The sequence below is a fragment of the Nicotiana sylvestris genome, chromosome 2 (assembly GCF_000393655.2).
Source record: "Nicotiana sylvestris chromosome 2, ASM39365v2, whole genome shotgun sequence".
In the NCBI taxonomy this organism is placed as follows: domain Eukaryota; kingdom Viridiplantae; phylum Streptophyta; class Magnoliopsida; order Solanales; family Solanaceae; genus Nicotiana; species Nicotiana sylvestris.
The window spans coordinates 182,278,550-182,300,101 of record NC_091058.1 but is presented as its reverse complement, the minus strand read 5'-3'; positions in this window follow the sequence as shown (position 1 = coordinate 182,300,101).

Here is a 21,552-nt window from a genome sequence, read left to right as displayed (position 1 = left end):
TTGTCCAAATGTAATGTCATTTCTGTCTTTGTACTGTTTCGTTTGTTAAAATAAATAAAAATAATAATAATTGTTTCTACCAGAACTACGCTCGGTCTGATTCATGCAGGGTCATGATACGTAGGCAATCTTCATAAGATTCAACCACAACCAAAAGAAAAGAATAAAATGAAAAAAAGGGAGGGGAATAAAAGATAGGCGTGAGGGAAAGGTCAGGAAAAACTGGGATGACACAAGCAACCGAGCAAATACATGGTAGAAATGACTAATTGCCTAGGTGCATTGCATCCCTATGTGTGGTTGTTTATTTGTTAAAACTCTAATCACTAACAAGTTTGGTTGTTGTTTCAGAATTCAAGAAGTTAGTACACCTAAGCATACTGGCAACCCACCCATACCAAACCAGATCCAAAGGAGAAATAATCATGTCTATCCCAGATGTAGACACCAGTGTCATTGAAGGAGAAGAGTTGGACGTTAACGCCATAAAAGAAGAGATGTACAAATTAAAACAACAAATGGCTGAAATGTATCAGGACTAGGCTAAAGGACAACCTCCATCCACCTACCCAGCTAACCCTACCTTCACTCCACCACCGGCTCAAACTCAAGATCATCCTGCCACCGATCTATCCCCGAGATTTCCCATTTACCAACACTACCGGGGCACCACTTCTCATACACCACAATCTCCACCCCCTAAACCAATTCCATACCCTCCTCCACCAGTAACTCCTGTCTTCATAGCACCTCCACTAGCTACACTCCACAAATCTCCTAGCGAGCCTATGTTCCAGGCTTAGGAAAACCAATACTACCCCTCAGATCCCTCTTTCAAAGCTCCAAAAACCCATTCCTATACTCCTCGCTTTGACCTCCCGATAGAAGCTGATAAACCAATCAAAAATACCAAACATGAGGAGATGTTCAGGAAAGTTAAAAGCTTAGAACAATCATTCAGAGACATGCGGGGGTTGGGAGAGCAAGTCAGCGTGGCCTATAAGGACCTATGTATGTTCCCGAATGTGCAATTACCGGCAGGTTTCAAGATGCCCAAGTTCGATCTATACAACGGGCACGGTGATCCAGTAGCCCACTTGAGGGGTTTTTGCAGCAAGATGAGGGGAGCTGGAGGAAAAGATGAATTGTTAATGGCTTGCTTCAGTCAGAGTTTGAGTGGATCAGCATTGGAATGGTATACCCGCCAAGACCATGGACGACGGTACATATGGGATAATCTGGCGTAAACATTTGCTTGTCACTTCCAATACAATCTTGAGATCATTCCAGATCGACTGTCCTTGACTAAACTGGAGAAGAATCACAATGAAAGCTTTAGATAATATGGTTTCTGATGGAGGGAGCAAGTAGCAAGAGTAGATCCCCCAATGAAGAAAAGTGAGATGGTAGATTACTTCCTACAGGCTTTGGAACCTACTAACTATGGCCATTTGGTCTCAGCTGTGGGAAAGTCATTCAACGAAGTGGTAAAGATGGGGGGCATGGTAGAAGAGGGCCTCAAGTCAAATAATATCATGAGTTATTCGGCTATCAAAGTGACTACTCAGGCTATTCATGGCGGCATAGGAGGGATTGGGAAAAAGAAGAGAGAGGAAGCAGCAATGTTTGATTCAGGAACTTGGTCCGGATCCAGAGGTTCACCTTACCACTACAATCAACCTCGACCCCACCAACAAACTTATCACTACAATCCACCCCAACACTACTATCCCCCACCAGAACCTCATTTTTCTGTCCACCATGCACAAGCATACAACCAACCTCCTGCCCACACTCAATGGCGTGCTCCCGTCCTACAAAATACTTATCCACATCCACGAGCCTACAAAAACACTCCCGGACCAAGTTTTCGGCCTAGTCAAGCATTCAAGGGTGAAAGGTTGCAGAAAAAGAAAACCTTTACTCCGTCAGGAGAATCCTACACTAGTTTGTTCCACAGGCTAAAACAGCTAGATATGCTAAGGCCGATACAGTCCAAACTGCCAAATCCTCCTCCAAAAAATCTTGACTATACTGTCAGCTATGAGTATTGTTCTGGTACTCCGGGTCATGATACAGAAAAGTGCTGGCACTTGAAAAGTGCGATACAGAAGCTTATTGATACCAATAGAATTGAAGTTCAAGCTCCCGAGGCGCCCAATATTAACAGGAATCCAATGCCAGCCCACCAGGAGGCAAATATGATCGAAATAGTGCATGCGGAGGGAGAGCCCAAGAAGCCATCACAGACCGTCATGATGATTCGGTCTAGTAGAGTCAAGACAGATGAACAATTAGCAGGTGAGAAGTCGGTGCTTAAGTCGAGCAAAAAGAGTGTTGGGCCATCTGTGGCAGTTGAGAAGGGGTCTTTAAGTAAAGTTGCAACGAAACAGGAAGTTGAGAAGGTGATTGTACCAGGAGCAGCCAGCAAACCCGTCATAATTGTGGAAGGTGTCCGCGTAGATCGGGTTATTATCAAGCCGGTAACCCAGTTACTAATAATCAACAGCAAGGCTATTCCATGGAATTACGAACGGGTAATAGTGATGTACAAAGGGAAGGAAGTCAAAGAAGAAATCTGTGAAATACAGGGTTTGACTCGCTCGGGAAGGTGTTTTACTCCCGAGGAGTTAAGAATAGCTAAAGATAATACATTGCTAGTAAATAAAGCCGTAACTGAAGAAGAAGAAGAAGAAGAATTCTTGAGGAAGATGAAGCTAGAGGACTACTATATCGTGGAACAATTAAGAAAGACGCCTACTCAAATTTCCCTGTTGTCATTATTGATCCATTCGGATGAGCACCGCCAAGCTTTAATGAAGATCTTGAATGAGGTGCACGTTCCCGATAAGATCTCCGTGAATCACTTGGAAAAAATAGCCAGCAAAAACTTCGAAGCAAACAGAGTCACATTTTTCGATGATGAATTGCCTGTAGAAGGTACTGAGCACAACAGAGCTCTTTACCTCACAGTAAAATGTGAGAACTCTGTGGTGACCCGGGTATTGTTTGACAACGGGTCAAGCGCAAACATCTGTCCTCTCTCCACTCTAAGCAAGTTGAAAATAGAAGATGAGAGGATCTATAAGAATAGTATTTGAATGCGGGGATTTGACGGCGGAGGTAAAGATTCAGTTGGAGACATAGTGCTGGAGCTGACGATAGGGCCAGTTGAGTTCACAATGGAGTTTCAGGTGCTGGATATAGCTATTTTCTATAATTTGCTGTTGGGTCGACCATGGATCCACGCCGCTAAAGCAGTCCCATCAACACTACACCAGGTAGTCAAATTTGAATGGGATAGACAAGAAATAGTTGTGCATGGGGAAGACAGTTTATGTGCTCGCAGCAATGCCATTGTACCGGTCATTGAAATGGAAGATGACCAGGGACCATGGGTCTACCAGGTTTCTGACACGATATTGGTAGAGAAAGTTCCAGAGGGGAATACATTCCAAATCCAAAGATAACTGCCGCATCAGTCATGGTAGCCTATGAGATGTTGAAGAATGGTTTTGTACTTAGTAAAGGTTTGGGCTCATCTTTGCAAGGCATCATACAGTCGGTGTCCCTTCTTGAAAACTTGGGAATATTTGGTTTGGGATTCAATCCCACTGCCACAGACATAAGAAAGGCCAGAAAGCTAAAACAGAAGGCATGGGTCCTTTCAAAGCCAGTCCCACGTCTTTCCAAATCATTTGTCAAGTCCGGTACCAGAAGTCGCCCAGTAACAACAATTCCCAGTTCTGTGATTGATCCTGACAAGGAGTTAATTGAAATATTTGAGAAGTTGTTCGACAGTGTGAACATGGTGGAAATTGGAGAGGGTTCTAGAAACGCGGAAGTGCAATTTGTCGGGCCAAAAACAAAGCTTAACAATTGGAAGGCTACTCCTCTCCCCACTCGAAAGGAGTCTTGGTAGTTTATTTTGAGTTTCCTTCAGTTTTTTTGGGTTATTCCAGGGTTGTAATCTAGATTTTTTATCTTTCAATCTGTTTGAAGTGTGCAAACCTTGTTATCTTTCATCATTCAATGAAATGCAGTTTCCCTTTCTTTATCATTCCTGATAGTTTTTCTTTTGTTTTTCTTTTCTTTTTTGTACAGTTCTTTTTACGCTGGTTCTAATGACATGGCATGCATGAGGAATCCTCAACCCAGTCTTAAAAATCAATCTGATTCTGAAATAATAGTTCAAGAAGTAGATTGTGACTACGAATCAGAATACGATGAAGATGAATCCTTCGAAGAGGTTAGTAAGGAGTTAATTCACTTCGAAGAAAAACCCAAACCCAACCTGAATGAAACAAAAACCGTCAATTTAGGGGACACAGATAATATCAGAGAGACTAAAATAAGTGTCCATCTCGAGCCAAAGATCCGGGAAGAGTTAATCAAAGCACTCATCAAATACAAATATGTTTTTGCATGGTCATACGACGACATGCTGGGTTTGAGCACTGATTTAGTGGTCCACAAATTGCCCACTGATCCAGCGTTTCCTCCCGTCAAACAAAAGTTGAGGAAATTCAAAGCTGATATGAGTGTGAAGATTAAAGAAGAAATCACCAAGCAATTGGATGCAAAGGTTATTCAGGTCAATCGATATCCTATTTGGTTGGCTAATGTCGTGCCTGTGTCGAAGAAGGATGGCTAGATCAGAGTATGCGTCGATTACCGCAATCTCAACAAAGCAAGTCCGAAGGATAACTTCCCACTGCCCAATATCCACATTTTGATCGATAATTGTGCCAAGCTTGAGATTGGATCTTTTGTGGATTGCTATGCAGGGTATTATCAGATTCTAATGGATGAAGAAGATGCAGAAAAGACGGCATTCATCACACCATGGGGGACTTACTGCTACCGGGTAATGCCATTTGGTTTGAAGAACGCCGGGGCAACTTACATGAGAGCAATGACTATTGTGTTTCATGATATGATACACAAGGAGATTGAGGTATACGTGGATGATGTGATCATAAAATCAAAACATCAGGTCGACCACGTTGTGGATTTGAGGAAATTCTTCTTGAGACTTCGCAGGTACAACCTCAAGCTTAACCCTGCCAAGTGCGCATTTGGTGTTCCATCCGGAAATCTGTTGGGATTCATAGTCAGCCGGCGAGGCATCGAGTTGGACCCATCAAAGATCAAAGCCATCCAATAATTGCCACCTCCGAGGAACAAGACTGAAGTGATGAGTCTGTTAGGGAGGTTGAACTACATCAACAGGTTTATTGCTCAGCTCACAACAACTTGTGAGCCTATTTTCAAATTGCTGAAGAAGGATACTGCGGTCAAATGGAATGATGAGTGTCAAGAAGCATTTGATAAGATAAAAGGATACTTGTCAAACCCACTTGTGCTGGTTCCGCCAGAACCAGTGAGACCTTTGATTCTTTACTTAGCAGTCTTGGAAAATTCATTTGGTTGTGTACTGGGGCAGCATGACATCACCGTTAGAAAGGAACAGGCCATCTACTATCTTAGTAAGAAGTTCACGGCTTATGAGGTTAAGTACACTCATCTGGAAAGGACATGTTGCGCCCTAACTTGGGTGGCTCAGAAATTGAAACATTATTTGTCATCCTACACTACTTACCTCATTTCGCGCTTGGATCCGTTGAAGTATATCTTTCAAAAGCCTATGTCGACAGGGAGACTTGCGAAGTGGTAGATCTTGCTCACAGAGTTTGACATCATCTATGTGACTCGGACTGTGATGAAAGCCCTAGTATTGGCCGATCATTTGGCCGAAAACCTGGTCGATGAAGATTATGAGTCATTGAGAACTTATTTTCCTGATGAAGAAGTGATGCATATCGATGAACTGGAGCAAATTGAAAAACCAGGCTAGAAACTTTTCTTTGATGGGGCTGCCAACATGAAAGGAGTCGGAATAGGAGCTGTGCTTATTTCTGAAATAGGGCATTACTATCGTGCTACAGCTCAGCTTCGATTTTATTGTACCAACAATATGGTTGAGTATAAAGCCTGTATTTTGGGTCTAATGCTAGCTGCAGACATGGATATCCAGGAAGTCTTGGTCTTGGGAGACTCAGATCTTCTGGTACATCAAATTCAAGGAAAATGGGAAACACGAGATTTGAAGCTCATACCGTACCGACAATGTTTGCATGATCTTTGTAAACGGTTTCGATCGGTGGAGTTCAGGCATATTCCCAGGGTCCATAATGAGGTCGCCGATGCTTTGGATACCTTGGCGTCAATGTTGCACCATCCGGACAAAGCTTATGCCGATCCTCTGCATATTCAAGTCCGAGATCAACATGCTTATTATAACATGATTGAAGAAGAACTTGATGGCGAACCATGGTTCCATGATATCAAGGAATACATCAGAATGGGGATATATCCAATGCAAGCCATGGGGGATCAAAAGAGAACAATTCGACAGTTGGCAAGTGGATTCTTCTTGAGTAGAGGAGTTTTGTATAAAAGAACACCAGACCTTGGATTATTAAGATGCATAGATGCTAGACAAGCTACGATTGTCATGTCCGAAGTACATTCGGGAGTTTGCGGACCACATATGAGCGGATATGTGCTGGCAAAGAAAATTCTCCGAGCAAGTTATTATTGGCTTACCATGGAGCGAGATTGTATCAATTTTGCGCGCAAATGTCATCAGTGTCAGATACATGGAGATTTGATTCATTCTCCACCATCGGAATTACACATAATGTCGGCACCATGGCCCTTCGTTGTTTGGGGCATGGATGTCATTGGACCAATTGAGCTAGCAGCATCCAACTGGCACAGGTTCATTCTGGTAGCCATTGATTATTTCACCAAGTGGGTTGAGGCCAAAACATTCAAATTGGTGACCAAGAAAGCAGTGGTCGATTTTGTTCACTTAAATATCATCTGTCGGTTCGGAATCCCAAAGGTAATCATCACAAATAATAGTGCTAATCTTAACAGTAACCTGATGGAAGAGGTATGTCAATAGTTTAAGATTACACATCACAATTCTACCCCATATCGTCCCAAGGCGAATGGAGTAGTCGAGGCAGCCAACAAAAACATAAAGAAGATACTTCGGAAAATAGTAGAAGGTTCGAGGCAATGGCACGAAAAATTACCATTTGCGTTGTTGGGATATCCCGCTACTGTCCGTACTTCGGTAGGTGCAACTCCTTATTTGTTGGCATATGGCACTGAAGTAGTAATACCTGCAGAAATTGAAATCCCTTCCCTTTGGATTGTCGCTGAGGCTGAGATTGATGATGATGAGTGGGTCAAAACCCGTTTGGAGCAGTTGAACTTGATTGATGAAAAATGATTGGCAGCAGTATGTCATGGCCAGTTATATCAAAAGATAATGGCAAGAGCATACAACAAAACGGTACGTCCCCGAAAGTTTGAAGTGGGTCAGCAAGTGCTGAAACGTATCCTTCCACATCAGGTTGAAGCAAAAGGCAAGTTCGCCCCGAATTGGCAAGGGCCATTTATTGTAACCAGAGTATTGTCCAATGGTGCTCTATGTTAAATAGATATCAAAGGAAAATGCATAGACATGGCCATCAATTCCGATGCAGTCAAGAGATATTATGTATGATTTCTTTGTTATAATTGTTGATTGTTTGTACTTGGCATTGTTTCAAAGATTGAAATGACGAAGGCAATTTGTTTTGCTATCTAAACACTTTACCCTTTGTTCCCCCTTTTGATCTTTATTTATTTCTTTCATACTCCTCTTTTGGAATCAATAACGAAAAAGAGAGATAAGAAAGAAAAAAGAGAAAAGAGAAAAGAAAAGAAGTGAAAAGAGAAAGTATAACAACAAGGAAATTCAGGTGTGAACTACGTTTGACCTGATTCCTGTTAAGGATACGTAGGCAGTCTCACAGCTCGGTCATAGTAAAATAAAAGTCAAAAGATCCCCAAGCAAGAAATTGGGGCAGAAGTTGTGATTGTAATAAGAAATGTGATTCCAAAGGTTGTAATTCTTGTCACACCTCCTTTTTCCGCCCCCGCGAGGGGCACAAGGAGTTTTTCCAATTAAAGGACAATCGAAACGGGATTTGTTTATTTATTTCAGAGTCGCCACTTGGGAGATTTTAGGGTGTCCCAAGTCACCAATTTAATCCCGAATCGAGGAAAAGAATGACTCCGTATTACAGTCCGCGAACCAGAAATCCGGATAAGGAATTCTGTTAACCCGGGAGAAGGTGTTAGGTATTCCCGAGTTCCGTGGTTCTAGCACGGTCGCTCAACTGTCATATTTGGCTTAAATATCTGATTTTTATACAATTATGAGCTCATGTGCAAATTTAGCATTAAACCGCTTTTATCATTATTCTTATTATTATTTTATACAAGAATTGCAACGTCGTGAAAAAGCATCTCGGACCACGTCAAAACCAGTGTACATGTGATTTGTTGATGCATTTTGACTTCGTCAAGATCGAAATTTGGGTTACATAAATGCACACCCGTATTTAAGAAAATAACTATATTAAATACGCGCCCAAAATACTACAAATTATTAAATTGTTAGGTAGGACTGTGAAATTTACTAAATGGCTCATCCCGTAATCTAATGTTTTTTAAAAAAAAAAAAATAAATAAGATTGGAGGACCCTGCAAATTTTTGTATTGTTTTTATTTATTTATTTTTGGCGAAATCCTCCCTTATTTTATGAATATCTTTTAATGACTGCTTTTATTATTACTAATATAAAATCAATCTCTACATACTTACAAATAACATATTAAATACTAGTTTAAAACAAATATTAACGGAAAGTAATATTACTAAAAATATTAATTATAAATACAACATGGAATTGTCAAAATATATTATTTTATTTTATTTTTTTTAAAAAAAATAAAAAAACTAATTATCCCGTAGTCAATTAAATCACATTGCTAGATGATTTGAGCTATTGAAATTAATTATTTACAAATACTGAAAATTAGAAATAATCTTGATTACTAAACCGTATTTCTAAAAATTAAATAATTTAACCTTAACTAACCTTGTTTTAATTCACATCATGTCCTAATACTTGATTCACAAACTAATTCATGTTTTAACTGAAATTAACTACATGATTCCGATTAACTTAACGTTGACAATAAACCTTATGAATAAGGAACTTAGTCAATTTATTTCCAAACTGATTCAATAACGCCATTTTTTACGTTATTTCTTCTATTTTGATTATTAAATAGTTTTAATTAGTAATCAGGCTTAAATATACTTCCTAATAATCCGGTTAAGGCGTTATTTAATAAATCGCTATAACATGCCTAGTTATGCCAAATGACAGTGATTTACAGAATAATAATACATGAATAATCTAAATGCAATTAATAAAAAAAAACTAAATTAAAAATTTAAACTTCCATTCTTCACTTTCAGCTTACAAAATGCCAAAATTACAGTTGTGTACCTGGTATTGCCAATATAAGAAGAAAGTCAGCCACGCAGTACGTAACACAGCAACAACAATAATAACCAGCAATCCAGTCAACAGAAATCCCAGTGACAGATTTGAAAATCAAAATAAAATCCAGAAACACTGTCAACAAACAACGGACAGAAACCATGGGAATTTTCAGATTTGAAAAGCCTAATTAATGTTTAACCCTTAGTTTCTAAACCCGTATATCAGAATATTTATCAGGTGTGTACTACTCTCTCTTCCAATTTCCAGAATGTTTTTCTTTTTATTTTCTGAAGTCTTAGTATTTTTCGGAATTTCCTCTCTATTAAAATTTTCTTATGTATTCTCTTCTTCTCTCCTCTTAAGATTCGTTTTTCTCTGTATTTTTTCTGTGTGTATCCTTGTTTTGTGTTCAAGACTTCCTATATATAATCCCAACCCTTTAATCAATTAAAATCAATCCTTTTCCCCTACCAAACCCATTATCTTCCCACTCATCCCCATTACATTAAATAAATATATCATCACCACCCCATTATATTTTGTCCCCCATGCTTCACTAAACAAATACAAGATTCTTCCCCACTAAATTTTGTCTTGTCCCCCCTTTATATTAAACAACTATATCACAACCCACCCCATTACATTTTGTCCCCCATGCTTCATATAAAAAATTACAAACATGTACAATTCCTAAACTACCCCTCCGACCTTATTACAATTACTATCTTACCCCCGAACGTACTACAAATTACCAAACTACCCCATCAGCTATAACAATCAATTAATCAAACTTAACCAAAATATAGACAATATGATCAATTTCTAACAATGTTTAAACAACAAATCACATGAACATGATTTCTTCAATATTTCAACAACAAATCACATGAACATGATTTCTTCAACATTTCAACAACAAATCACATGAACACAAATTGAACAACAAAGAACAACTAAAATTTGATTGAACAATATTTTAGCAACAAACAAACCTATTTTCAGATTCAACAACAACAACAACAAACAAGTATATTCAGATTTCTAAATTCAATAATATTGAACTTAAAATCAACTCTAACAACATTACAACCAAAACTTCTTATATTAAACTTTAAACAAGATTATGAGACAAATTCAAGAAATAATCATAAATGATAAACAAGAAATCAAGTTATACAAATTTCGGATTCAAGATCAACCAAACAAAGTATGAACATGAATGAGTCTATTTTAAAAACGACGGATTCAAATGATTAAACCAACATACTTCCCTATTACAAATAAATTATTTTAGGCAAATAACAAAACAAACTTAAGAAGAAATAATTATGAATTTAAACTTCAACTTAACAATATTAACAATTTCTGAAAAAAATACATAGAACACATGAAACAAATTAATTAAACTTCAATTTGTATCTAACCAACATTAAACTAACAACTTTTAACTAAACAATAAACAAGAACGATAAAACAAACATGAAACAAATTGAAAAATTAATTAATCAAAGTTCCATTTGAATCTGAAAATTTAATCAACAAAACATATGAACAAACTAGAAAATTATTTCAACGATGAACAATGAACAAAACAAGAATAAAATATTTAACGATTTTGGATCCGAAAATAACGAACAAGATATGGACGAAATTTGAAACATAAACCAACTAACCGATTCAAAACAACGACGAAGAAACGAAGAAGACGAAGCTTGCATTGAAGATGAACTTTGAAGCAGTAGCAGCGGCGTTATCACGACGGAGAAACTGCAGTGAAACAGCAGCGCCGGGGAGCTGGACGCGGCGAGAAGCAGCTGAAGCAGCTGGCCATGGCGAGCTGTAGCATCGCGGCACAGCGGCAGCAGCAGCGGCATCGATGGAGCAGCAGCGAAGCTGGTCGAGGGTTTTCCGGCGTGACTGAAGTGAGCTAGGACAAAGAAGAAACTGGCAGCAACCATGGCGACGTGAAGCTGACAGCAGCGACGCAACCATGGTAGTAACAACAGTGGACAAGAAGACTAAGAAGCGGGCGACGTAGTAGGGGAAGCCATGGATGAGCATTGAGCTCGCCATGGATGACGAAGCTCGATGGAGGAGGGCATCTATGGAGTTGTTGGTGCGTGTGTGTGTGAGTGTGATGGGGTGGTTGTGGTGGAGGGTGGTCGACGTTGGTGATGGCAGCCATTGATGGCTTGGGAGGGGAGCTTGAGGAAGAAGAAGATGAAGATAGGAGGGGGGGGGGAAGGGGCGGATGGCTTAAGTCTAGGGTTTTTTTTGTTTTTTTTGTTTTGTTTTTGTTTTTGTAAAAATGAAAAATGAAAATGAAGAGGGGGAGTTGGGTTGTTGGTATTGGACTGGGTCGTTTAGGAAGATTGGGTCATTTTTTGGGCCTGTGGCTTGAAATCGAAGAAGAGGCCCAATTCCGACTTTCTTTATATTTTGCTCTCTTTTCTTCTTTTATTTTTCTAGAACTAAATTATAAAAATACTTAAACTATTATTAAGAACTAAATTAAGTTATAAAAGCGCAAATTAACTCTCAATAACAATTAACGCACAATTAAGTAATAATTAAGCATAAAATTGTATATTTGGACATTAAATGCTAAAAATGCAAACGATGCCTATTTTTGTAAAACAAATTTAATTACTAACAATTGTATAATTAAATCCTACATGCAAAATGCGACATATTTTTGTATTTTTTATTAATTTAACAAATAAACAAACACAGACAAATACAAATAATTATCCAAAAATATCACAAAATCTCACAAAATTGCACACCAAGGAAAATCATTTTATTTGAATGTTTTGGGAGTGATTCTCATATAGGGCAAAAATCACGTGCTTACAGCTGCTCTTCTTTGCCCGAAGACACGAAGGGTTTTCGTGCAAAGATAAAGCGAGCGATTTTTGCCCATCTGAGTACTCCGTGTGAAGCATTTTTTGAAAAAGATTTGACCGAACCTTTGCTTCAAAGGTTTCCTACATATCCTGGGCTAAACAGGAATCAGGTCAATGTAGTTTGGGAAGTTTTGGTAGCTGGGACTACCGTGGGACTGCAATGTTACTGTTGTTGCATGCTATTACCACTGCTTACCGATCTCCTTGTTACACCGTGCTTAAAAGAAAACAAGAAGCTAGGCTAGACTGCAATTTGTTCTTGTTGCCTTGCTTTCTTGTCTGCTTGCATTTTTTCCGGTGCTTTTCTTCTTTTTGACACATGCACTTGACCTCTTGTTGCAACCTTCTGCTTCCCGGTACTGGGAATTTTTATTGTTTTCTGCTGGGGATTCTTATTGTAATCCTCTGTTTTATTGTCCTCTGACTTGATCTTGAAATGTATGCCTCTGTTCTATGGGCGGGCTCCCAACTTCAATACTTGAAAATTAAAGACTGAAATGTATGCCTCTGTTATCTGGGCGGGCTCCCAACTTCAATGCTTGAAATGTAAAGACTGAAATGTATGCCTCTGTTATCTGGGCGGGCTCCCAACTTCAAATAAATAACTTTTGAAATAAACGCCATTCCTCTCTTCAGGCGGGCTCATGACTTCAACAACAACTTCTAAAATAAAATGCCTTTCCTCTCTTCAGGCGGGCTCCTGATTTCAACCACAACTTTGAAAATAATCGCCATTCCTCTCTTCAGGCGGGCTCTTGACTTCAACAACAACTTCTAAAATAAAATGCATTTCCTCTCTTCAGGCGGGCTCCTGACTTCCATCAATAAATCGCCATTCTATTCTTCAGGGGGGCTCCTGATTTCAACCAATAAATCACCATTCTATTCTTCAGGGGGGCTCCTGACTTCAACCAATCAATCGCCATTCTGTTCTTCGGGGGGCTCCTGACTTCTGATATTTCAACTGTTCTTCCTTGTCTCCAGGTGGATGCCTGATTGCTGATACTTCAACTGTTCTTCCTTGTTCTCCAGGTGGACGCCTGACTGCTAATACTTCCCTTGTTCTTCCTTGTTCTCCAGGTGGATGCCTGATTACTAATACTTCCATTGCTCTTCCTTGTTCTCCAGGTGGACGCCTGACTTCTAATACTTCCGTTGCTCTTCCTTGTTCTCCAGGTGGACGCCTGATTGCTGGGGATAATACCACTGGGGGAGTCTCCTTTCTTCCCCTCCTTCAAATTCAATTTTTTTTTGTTTTTTTTTTGGGTTTTTTTTAATTTTCTCTCAACACTGCTGAGATAAAAGTGTTATCTTCTTGGGATAACGTTGTTGAGGATAACGCCGTTGGGGAATTTTATCCCTATAGATCGATGCTTTATTCTTCTGGAAGCCGCTGGGGATGATAATGGCTCTTTGCTTTTCTGAGCACAAATGTCATCCCTTTGTTCTGTCTGCTGGGGATCAACTTCCTCCATTGGAAACTTATTATGTTGGGGGCAACCCTGGTTCAAAGACCAATTCCTTTGTGCTATCTTTATTCTTCCCCAAATGGGTACCTGATTTCCAGAAAATTTTCTAACCTGAGAAGAAAATTTTCTGCCCCAGTTTGACAATCTTTCTTGTGGCATGCATTTCCGTTATAAATGCCATTTTTTTTACCTATTTCAAATCAAGCATTTGTTAGCTTAAAGCGTGGTGGTTGGCTGTGATACTCCACTGGGATGGTTTTCCCTTTCTCCTTCCTTGCTCTGCGTCCCACAACTTGTTGGGGATGATATTATTTGCTGGGGATAATCCTTTTCTGCTGGGGATATCCCTCTTCTTTCGTGGCATGGCTCAGAAACTTGCATTTTCCCGACCTTTTAGTCTCGCATGAATTTCCCAAATCATGCTTATTGCTCTCCTTGTTTTGTCCACGGGCTTTGGCCTTGAGGTTTTAATAACCTTTGATTTCGGCAATGATATCCCTCTTGACACTCGTCAATCCTTTTGTTGGGGATATCTTTCTTGATATTGGCCTCGCGCTTGTCCCTTGCTGACTATACCACTCGGATGTACTAGTCAGATCTCGTCTTGCATAATTGGAAAGCCGATGGCCTATTTTGAAGTCATTTCCCACTTGTTCTGACCAGACAGACTCTACTGGGGAATTTTCTATGAAAGGAAAAGATAAAAGGGAACAGAATAAAAGACAAAGGAAAAAGGTGACTCTTTAACAAAAGAAACTATGAAAAAAAAACCTATCAAACGCAGATACCGACTCTAATGGTCATGACATGCACATGTGGCCCATCCTCTACCGTCAATCGTCTTTCAAGACCTTCAATTGGCAGTTCCCCCATCTGATTGTAGATCTTATTCGACTTGTAGTGCCCGAAGGGTTTTCACTATCAAGCCTCTCTCATTTTGGTTTTTCTCTCAACTTTCATCGCCTTATGGTGTCCGTGAAGATTTTCACCGATAAGACTCTCTCATTTATATCACTTTCTAGCTGGGGATTTGGAGTGTTGCCGGTATGACTTTCTCTGCTGGAGATTAGAGTCCTTTCTGCTGTGGAACAGAATGTTATGTTTACCGGTAAGACTCTTATTTGTCTGACTTGGCAACTTTTGCAGACTGGTCAGAAGGTCTTTCTTTGGATCGTAATGTGGGTTTTTGGACAGGCTAGAAAGAAAGGGTATTAAAGGTTCAAAAACAAAAATAAATTTGGGGTTTAAAATTACTTCCTTCGGAACCAATTTTGCTTACCACAAGCGCAACCCTTGCCCTAGTTTTTTTTTACTTGGGGATTATTTATTATTATTTTTTTTATTTTATTACACCATGACCGAGCCGTGAGGCGCCTACGTATCCTCTTTGAGGAATCAGGTCAAATGTAGTTCCCAATTCCTCTGTTTCCTTCTGACTTTCTTTTGTTTTTTTGTTATCACTTTTCTCTTCTTGTTTGTTTTGGTTTTTTTTTTTGATTTTTTTTCTTTACCTTCCAGACTCGTATTTCCTAGTCGTTGCTATTGATTCCGAACGAGGGGTATGAAAGAAAATAAATAAGGCTCAAAAGGGGTAACGAAGGATAAAGTGTTTAGGTAGCAGAACAAAATGCCTTCGTCATTCCAGTCTTCAAAACATGCCAAGTGCAAACAACACAATTGAACATAGATTTATAGTCTCTTCCGATGGTGCTGGACTTGACAATTATGTTAAACACTTGCTTTTTCATTTGTCATTTCTAAAGCACTGCTGGGCGACACTCTCACTCTCATGAACGACCCTCATGCCAATTTGGCGAATCTTGCATTTAACGGTTTTCTTTATGTTTTACTTGCCCCAGTTCCACATGACTCGGGCTTCAAATAATCTCAAACCGTTCTTATTTCCTTTAAATGCTTTGATCACCTTCCGAGGGTTTTATGATTAACTTTTAAGATTAGGCCCAAACTGTGTGCGCATGTCATGTCACGAGAATCGGCGCTGAACAAAAATGATAAGGACTAAACAAAAAGAGGACTGGAAACAATAAAAGACCGGCTTTTGTATTAGACTACCGGCGAAATGGTTTGAATAATAAAACAAACAAAACAACCAGAATAAAATCCTAACACAGCCTTGACAAAACTTAAACAAACTGATATGACAAACTGGAAAGATAAGAAGGTTTGACACAAGACAATATTCGGATTACAACCCTAAGAATAATCCGGACAACAGAAATGACAACAAAATAAGCCACCACAAGCTTCTCTCTTGCTAACCAAGGAACGGAGCGTCCTCCCACTTTATCAAAATTGGCATATTTAGCCACTGAGCTTTGCATCAGTGTTGTCCAGACCATTTCCAACTTCGATATCATCAACCTTAGTCAACAAGTCCCAATAGGATTCGAGTGCTTCTGTTATCATGCCTGATCCCCGCAAAGTGTGCTTCTAGGTCTTGTATTTCCGGCTTACCACAAACCAACCACCTTCTTTCTTTGCGATTCAAAACAAAACAGGTTAGAATGGACTCAGTTGGTCCCCATTATTAACAACATCTCTTTTTTCATTTTTTCGATTTTTTTTCATTTATTTTTCATCATTTTTTTCGTGTTTTTTTTGTTGTGGTCGAATCTTATGGAGATTGCCTACGTATCATGACCCCGCATGAATCAGACCTTGCGTAGTTCGGACCAAATGAAAGGTAACAACAATGAGACATTTTTTTTATCAATTTTCATAATAAAACAAACTGGGTTTCAAAGGTTGAAAGATGACCAACAAACTCAAAAATTAAACAACCCATATATTCTAATCAAAAGATTTATAACCTCAAAACAAAAAGGCCAGCTTCCTTTCCCTATTTGACAAATCCAACCAAACGGCTATTTTTGCAAATGTGGCCCCTTCCGAATTTCACATGAATTTTGAGGCCGGGGAGGATTATTTTATGACACTTTACAAACTTGTCCATTCTTTTACGAAAATAGCCTTTTGACAACTGAAAGATACTCTAAGGCTATTTCGGCAAGAACGGTTTAAGACGCGGCCGAAGCTGGCTTGGCTTATTTTTGACTAAAAATCGAAACGGTATTCACCTGGCCGCTGACTCTTTGTTTTTTTTTTCAAATTACAATAAAAACCTGGTGATGCAAGCACGGCCCTTCAGCACCTCGAGGACGAAGATTTTTTAAAGGCTGTGTGGGTCAACTGGACCAAAATCCTAAACATGACCCAAAAAGGTGGCTGTTTATGCAAAGTCAGCCTTCCGGCGTCCCTTTCGGGAACATTCAGCTATGTCTTGATAAAACAGCGTCACCCGACTTCTTTATGACAAAATTAAAATTTGACATAATATATTTTTTGGCTATTATTTTTTAGCAAAAGGGGAGGTTGGACACCGCCCGACTTATTTATGACAAAATTAAAATTTTAACACGTTTTTTTTATTTTTTATTGGTTTTTGGCTATTTTAGCAAAAACAAAAGGGGGGTTGGACCCGATGAGGGTTGCCTACGTATCTCACATCCGGTGAGAATCAAACCCGCATAGTTCGGGCCAATTAACCGAACTATTTTAAAACAGGATTTTTTTTCTTTTTCAGCAACAAATAACAAAACCACTTTCAAAGCACGACTCTTTTCATTTTCATTTTGGCATTTTCAGAAACAAATAAAAAATAAAAAATAAAAAATAAAAACCATTTTAAAGGTAAGACTCTTTTTCATTGTCATTTTCAGGGGAAAACAAACTATTTTCCCTTTTATATTTTTTTATTTTTATTTTTCTTAAAAAAAATAAGATAGAACAACGACTTTTTTTTTCTTCTATTTTTCCTTTGCTTTTTAGTAAAACAAACTAATAAAACATTTTTTTTTCATTTTCTCAAAATTTCGGCAGAGTTTTGACAGTATTTGGGCATTGGGTTTTTTTTCAAAAATAAACAATCAATTCTCTAACCGCTATTTCTTTTTTTTTTTTCAATTTCAATATTCCTAATATTCAAACACCGGTCAGCATGCGGGCGCGAGACAAATAAATGCACGGAAAACAAATAGGATGCATCAGGATGGTCCTTTCATATCAGGTTGCTAGTCCTAGATGGACCCAACCCCTGTGTTGAGTCCCCTAAGTCAAATGCAACGTGATGCAAATAAGCGTTCCTACTAGGGATCCGGCATGAAGCTGAGTTATTCTAAGTGAAAAACCTGAGGTATATTGTTCTAGCCCTTGCTTACCCAAGTGGACAGCTTGAGCCGAAGTGGGGGCAACGTACCGGGAGCACGAAAGTCTACCCGGCCTAGTTACTTGTCCCAACTTCGTCTTATTTGGTATGACTTCTAACAGAAAGGTGGGCCACGCGCACGTGTACACCATAAATTCAGAAGACTCAGAAAGAAGAAGGGTTTCGTAGCAGTTTTATATACACAATTCAGATAATATTAAAGCGGTAAAAGCATCATTTAGCACATTAGGCATATATCATGTAAAAATCAGATAATAAATAAAGCCAACTATAACAGTTATTTTAAGCTCGAATTCTTGAACCCTGAACCAGCGGTTCTGGGTCTTTTAGTCCCCAGCAGAGTCGCCAGAGCTGTCACACCTCCTTTTTCCGCCCCAGCGAGGGGCGCAAGGAGTTTTTCCAATTAAAGGACAATCGAAACGGGTTTTGTTTATTTATTTCAGAGTCGCCACTTGGGAGATTTTAGGGTGTCCCAAGTCACCAATTTAATCCCGAATCGAGGAAAAGAATGACTCTGTATTACAGTCCGCGAACCAGAAATCCAGATAAGGAATTCTGTTAACCCGGGAGAAGGTGTTAGGCATTCCCGAGTTCCGTGGTTCTAGCACGGTCGCTCAACTGTCATATTTGGCTTAAATATCTGATTTTTATACAATTATGAGCTCATGTGCAAATTTAGCATTAAACCGCTTTTATCATTATTCTTATTATTATTTTATACAAGAATTGCAACGTCGTGAAAAAGCATCTCGGACCACGTCACAACCAGTGTACACATGATTTGTTGATGCATTTTAACTTCGTCAAGATCGGGATTTGGGTTACATAAATGCACACCCGTATTTAAGAAAATAACTATATTAAATACGCGCCCAAAATACTACACGTTATTAAATTGTTAGGTAGGACTATGAAATTTACTAAATGGCTCATCCCGTAATCTAAATATTTTTTTTTAAAAAAAATAAATAAATAAGATTGGAGGACGCTGCAAATTTTTGTATTGTTTTTATTTATTTATTTTTGGCGAAATCCTCCCTTATTTTATGAATATCTTTTAATGACTACTTTTATTATTACTAATATAAAATCAATCTCTACATACTTACAAATAACATATTAAATACTAGTTTAAAATAAATATTAACGGAAAGTAATATTACTAAAAATATTAATTATAAATACAGCATGGAATTGTCAAAATATTTTATTTTATTTTATTTTATTTTAAAAAAATAAAAAAACTAATTATCCCATAGTCAATTAAATCACATTGTTAGATGATTTGAGCTATTGAAATTAATTATTTACAAATACTGAAAATTAGAAATAATCTTGATTAATAAACCGTATTTCTAAAAATTAAATAATTTAACCTTAACTAACCTTGTTTTAATTCACATCATGTCCTAATACTTGATTCACAAACTAATTCATGTTTTAACTGAAATTAACTACATGATTCCGATTAACTTAACGTTGACAATAAACCTTATGAATAAGGAACTTAGTCAATTTTTTCCAAACTGATTCAATAACGCCGTTTTTACGTTATTTCTTCTATTTTGATTATTAAACAGTTTTAATTAGTAATCAGGCTTAAATATACTTCCTAATAATCCGGTTAAGGCGTTATTTAATAAATCGCTATAACATGCCTAGTTATGCCAAATGACAGTGATTTACAGAATAATAATACATGAATAATCTAAATGCAATTAATAAAAAAAAACTAAATTAAAAATTTAAACTTCCATTCTTCACTTTCAGCTTACAAAAGGCCAAAATTACAGTTGTGTACCTGGTATTGCCAATATAAGAAGAAAGTCAGCCACGCAGTACGTAACACAGCAACAACAATAATAACCAGCAATCCAGTCAACAGAAATCCCAGTGACAGATTTGAAAATCAAAATAAAATCCAGAAACACTGTCAACAAACAACGAACAGAAACCAAGGGAATTTTCAGATTTGAAAAGGCTAATTAATGTTTAACCCTTAGTTTCTAAACCCGTATATCAGAATATTTATCAGGTGTGTACTACTCTCTCTTCTAATTTCCAGAATGTTTTTCTTTTTATTTTCTGAAGTCTTAGTATTTTTCGGAATTTCCTCTCTATTAAAATTTTCTTCTGTATTCTCTTCTTCTCTCCTCTTAAGATTCGTTTTTCTCTGTATTTTTTCTGTGTGTATCCTTGTTTTGTGTTCAAGACTTCCTATATATAATCCCAACCCTTTAATCAATTAAAATCAATCCTTTTCCCCTACCAAACCCATTATCTTCCCACTCATCCCCATTACATTAAATAAATATATCATCACCACCCCATTATATTTTGTCCCCCATGCTTCACTAAACAAATACAAGATTCTTCCCCACTAAATTTTGTCTTGTCCCCCTTTATATTAAACAACTATATCACAACCCACCCCATTACATTTTGTCCCCCATGCTTCATATAAAAAATTACAAACATGTACAATTCCTAAACTACCCCTCCGCCCTTATTACAATTACTATCTTACCCCCAAACGTACTGCGATTTACCAAATTACCCCCATCAGCTATAACAAATCAATTAATCACACTTAACCAAAATATAGACAATATTATCAATTTCTAACAATGTTCAAACAACGAATAACATGAACATGATTTCTTCAATATTTCAACAACAAATCACATGAACATGATTTCTTCAACATTTCAACAACAAATCACATGAACACAAATTGAACAACAAAGAACAACTAAAATTTGATTGAACAATATTTTAGCAACAAACAAACCTATTTTCAGATTCAACAACAACAACAACAAACAAGTATATTCAGATTTCTAAATTCAATAATATTGAACTTAAAATCAACTCTAATAACATTACAACCAACACTTTCTATATTAAACTTTAAACAAGATTATGAGACAAATTCAAGAAATAATCATAAATGATAAACAAGAAATCAAGTTATACAAATTTCGGATTCAAGATCAACCAAACAAAGTATGAACATGAATGAGTCTATTTTAAAAACGACGGATTCAAATGATTAAACCAACATACTTCCCTATTACAAATACATTATTTTAGGCAAATAACAAAACAAACTTAAGAAGAAACAATTACGAATTTAAACTTCAACTTAACAATATTAAAAATTTCTGAAAAAAAATACATAGAACACATGAAACAAATTAATTAAACTTCAATTTGTATCTAACCAACATTAAACTAACAACTTTTAACTAAACAATAAACAAGAACGATAAAACAAACATGAAACAAATTGAAAAATTAATTAATCAAAGTTCCATTTGAATCTGAAAATTTAATCAACAAAACATATGAACAAACTAGAAAATTATTTCAACGATGAACAATGAACAAAACAAGAATCAAATATTTAACGATTTTGGATCCGAAAACAACGAACAAGATATGGACGAAATTTGAAACATAAACCAACTAACCGATTCAAAACAACGACGAAGAAACGAAGAAGACGAAGC